Source organism: Lepisma saccharinum, unplaced genomic scaffold (assembly GCF_977018435.1).
Source record: "Lepisma saccharinum unplaced genomic scaffold, izLepSacc3.1 HAP1_SCAFFOLD_222, whole genome shotgun sequence".
NCBI lineage: Eukaryota > Metazoa > Arthropoda > Insecta > Zygentoma > Lepismatidae > Lepisma > Lepisma saccharinum.
The window spans coordinates 535,260-540,247 of NW_028143003.1; positions in this window are offsets into that span (position 1 = coordinate 535,260).

Genomic DNA, 4,988 nt, shown 5'->3' on the forward strand with positions numbered 1-4,988 from the left:
AAAAAGGTGCTTTTGTTAAGTACACCGGCACACCTGGATTGTGGGAACTGATAACTAGGAAAAGGCCTGGCAGCTATACAGATCAAGATTATGAGCACTACAAAGAAATATTAATAAAATCAGATGCTCTATACCAGAACAATGATCCCACACAAAAAAGAGTCAAGTCTAGCAGTGGGGCAAAATACAATAATTTAATCAAGCCCATATGGTCACAGATCAAGACTGGCAGTGGAATCAAACAATACAACACTCTGCCTAAAGAATTTGTGTGGGTTGATGATGTCAGGAAACTTGTAGATAGGTTATTGGTGATAGCTGGGGAGGAAAATGCTGGCAACCACAATTTTTACAATGAAAAGGTTGGAATTATGGACATGATAAGCACAAAATTGTCTAATTTTATAGTGAATGACACTAAGGGGATTGGATATCTCATAAAAATTATTAATACTCTACCACCTAAATTTTGGAATATTTCTGAGGGTCGGGGCTTGGTTAATGACATTATAAACAAGCTGCCATTTGAACTACACATTCCAGGCTATCAGTATTGTGGTCCAGGCACAAAATTGGAGCATAGATTAAACAGAGGGGATCCTGGTGTAAATCCCCTAGATGCTGCTTGTAGAGACCATGACATAGCATACAACACACATTCTGATCTTGACAAGAGACATGTTGCAGACAAGAAATTAGAAGAGGCTGCATTTGGTAGATTTGTAAGCAAAGATGCTTCTTTAAGTGAAAAAATAGCAGCATTGGGAACCACCATAGCTATGAGCACCAAACAAAAACTGGGGTGGGGGTTGTGAATATGTATATAATAAACCTACGATGAAGGCCAAGGGTGTTATGTATCAAATACCTTATGCAGGTCTTAAATCTCTTAAAACTATTGATAGCCTTTTGACCAAAAAGCAGCGCAAGAAAAAAAGCTCTTGTATTGCAAAGGGACATGGTATGAAATTGTTGCTTAGCACCCCCCAATTAAAAAAATTACAGCAATCAAGAAAAAAATCACATGTGGGGGGGTTCATATTTACCATCCCTGCCATCTTAGCAGCTTTGGGGGCTGTTGGGAGCTTGGCTGGGGGATCAGCTGCCATAGCAAAAACAGTAATAGATGCCAAGAAAAATAGGGCAGAATTAGATGAGCAGAGGCGCCATAACCTGGCCATGGAGAAAAAAGGCAAAGGTGTTAAGAGAGCCATGAATAAGTTTAAAAAAAACAAGAGCCGCTTACAAACCAAGATATTGAAGCTTTAATCAAGCCACTGGGCATCAAACATTTTAGAGGTGTGTACATGTCTGATTCTTTACCAGAACAACCACTCAACAAAGAGTGTGGCATTGTTAATTTGGATAAGTACAAAAATCAGGGCACTCACTGGATTTGTTATCTTAAATATTTAAACAATACGGCATTTGTGTTTGATTCATTTGGAGGTGTTCCTCCTGAAAATTTAATAAAATATCTAAATTCAGCTAATCTTTATTACAATAATGCCCGTGTTCAAAACTTCAAAGATGTTAATTGCGGACATTTGTGTTTATCTGTTCTTAGATATATGTCTCAAATAAATAAACCATCAATTGAAAATTTTCAAAAGGCCTTGTGGTATCTGAAACATCATGGGGGTATTCCATCTCACCAGCCAAAATTCAATATTGAAACTCAAATTGCATGATGACATAGTGTATCCCAAAACAATAGCTCTCAGAGCATTTTACGGCATGTACCTGATACCTAATATTACGCACCACAACAACAAAATTGCAGTTGGGGATCAAAATATTGTCATCACTCCAGGGCAATATAATCTGTCCACTCTAAATGCTCAATTACCCAGAGGTATAGTATTAAGTCAAAATTCTGTCACTCACAGAGTAGAGATTGTATCTGCTACGGAGACAGTGGATCTGGGTACTATAGGAGAGCTGTTAGGCTTTGAGAACAACACAAAACTTGAAGCAGCCATCAAACACACTGCTATGAATATACCTAAATTCTTAGCCATAGAGACTCTGAATATTCACTGTAATGTGGCCGAGGGTATGATCACCAAATCAAATGGCATAGGCACTCACAAACAAACCGGCATCATTGCAACATTCAAACCTAATTCCGAATTCATGGAGCCCATCATCTACAATCCATCCCCAACATTATATTTTCCTGTGTGTCATAATAGAATAGATTACATTGAATTGATGGTCACTAATGAAAAAGAAGAATTAGTTGATTTTGCTGGAGCCACAACAACTGCTATCATAGAGATTAATATTTAAATAAAAATACATACAATGGAAAATATTGAGAGTTATGAGCTACAATCATTCCCCCCAAACAGGAGGACATTTGCAAATTTAAATCAACCCAACACAGAAATTGAGGTTGATCTTGATGTGGGGGATGGCTTTATACACCCCCACAGAGCAGATCTATACATCAAATTTGATGTTGTAAAGCTCGATGGAACAGATTATCCGGCAAATTCAAATATAAGACTGGTAGATAATTTTGTGCCGCATCTGTTCTCTGAAATTGAGATCAGAAAGCATGGTGTTGTTATAAACAGAGTAGATTATCCCGGCATTACCTCCACAGCTTTGGCCACATTAAAATTATCCAAAACCGAAGCTTCTTACTACAAAATAGGTGGATTTGAGGCTGGTGATAAAATATTATCTAAAAACCACACAGTGCTGTTCCCTATGCGCCTGTTGCCAGGATTCTTCTCGGATTACAAAGATATTATGTGGAAGGGTGGGTTAAGAATTACATTTAGAAGAGCTGCAAATGATAACAATGCATTGATGAGGTACAGCACATTAAACTCTACAGGGGAAGCTCTGCCTAATACCTTACCAGATGAGGGCAAATGCATTATTCAGACTATGGAGCTAAGAATCCCTGTTGTTGAGTATGAGGCCAGTTACGCTCTTAAATACAAAGCTGATATAATAAAAAATCCACAGGTTCCTCTGCAATTTTACACATATCAATGCGTACAGAAGCCCGCATCTGGTACATATTATGAGTTTGATGCCACAAATTCATTCTCCAGCATACAATATGACATGCCTGATTTTGTGGTGGTACTGTTTCAGACTGGGAGACACAACAATCAGGAAAAAAATTCGAGTAAATTTGATAGCTGCAACATCAAGAACATATATCTTAAAAATGGCAGAAATGAGGTATTTCCTAGAGAAAATTATAATTTAGACATTTCCAAGGATGATTTTCTTAAATTATATGAGGCATTTTCGGCTTTCAAGAGGGTCACTACTGGCAATACTGACATGTATTACACACCAGATGAATTCAAAGCACGGAGGCCCATGTTTGTAATTAACACCTCAAAAAGGAAACAAGTTGTAGTTAATGACAGGACAAACATTAAAATTATCTGTGAATTCCATGAGGCTTTACCTGAAGACACCATTTGTAGTGTCATTCTCATAGGTGAAAAATCATATGTTTATGATGTAAGAAATGAGAGAGTCACGGAGCAATTCTAGAGGGTCTCTGCATATTGCATTGTCTTAGTACTAGATATGCAAGATGAGCCTGGTGTCCAATTGAACTTAAACCGGAAGTAAACCGGAAGTGGACTGGAAGTAGACCGGAAGTGGACCGGAAGTGGACCGGAAGTGGACCGGAAATAGACCGGAAGTGGACCGGAAGTGGACCGGAAGTGGACCGGAAGTAGACCGGAAGTGGATATGTGTGGGTGGGTGTGGGTGGGTGTGGGTGTGTATGGGTGTGTGTATGGGTGTAGGTGGCCTAGTTTTAAGTGTGGTCAAGAGGGGCATTTTTTTGACAAGTTTATGGACAACAATCTCACAGAAGTGCCTTTTGTAAGTATAGACAAGGAGGCTCTTCCTTTCCGAAAAAGCTCTTCCTTTCCGAAAAATTCTTGAGGGCTTTTTTACAAAAATCTTGGATTAAGCAAGAGTTCCACACTTGAGCAAAAAGCTCATATGGGCATGTTGAGCTTGTTTTAAGTATAGCAAAGCTGCTTGAGGGGGGTTCATACTTTCGTGGGTTTATAGTACCGTAAATACCACTACTACAGATTGTTAGTGATAGCCGGTGAAGAGAATGCAGGCAATCGTAATTTCTACAACGAGAAGGTTGGCATCGTGGACATGATCAGCACCAAACTTTCCAACTTCATCGTGAACGACGACAAGGGCATCGGCTACCTGATCAAAATTATCAACACGCTGCCTCCGAGATTCTGGAACGTGGCCGAAGGAAAGGGACTCGTGAACGACATCATCAACAAGTTACCTTTCGAGATGCATTTACCTGGCTACCAGTACTGCGGACCGGGTACCAAACTCGAGAAAAGATTGGAGAGAGGAGACAAGGGTGTGAATCCGTTGGACGCAGCATGCAAAGATCACGACATCGCTTACAACAACACTCGCACCGATCTGGACGCACGTCACGAAGCAGACAGAAAGTTAGAGCACGCAGCTTTCGAAAGATTCGTCAGCAGAGATGCATCGTTGGGAGAAAGAGTTGCGGCACTGGGCACCATCATAGCCATGAACACGAAACAAAAATTTGGGTGGGGTGTATAAATAAATAACATACAGTAAAAAAACATGTCTTGTATAACCGACTTACCGCACGAACTGCTATGTAAAATATTCAAACACGCAGTAAACGGAAATGTAGGGAAACTTTTGATCATAGCAAAAACGACGCCGGAATTTCGTATCCCTTGTGAAATGGTTGTCAAGGATTATCTTCGGGAGATCAGTGGCATGAGGTGCGGTGATCTCGACACTCTTCTTTCGGCCGCAGGGGAAAAATTAAACGAGAGGATGGACGAACTGCACGAGGCGAGGCAGGGGAGAAGACGATACACGGATGATTGGCGCAAGTCTAAACAGGAGACCGAAGAAATCATCACGTACATCATCGCGTTTTCCGAAGCACGAACTTTCTTCCTCTGTTAAAGAAATAA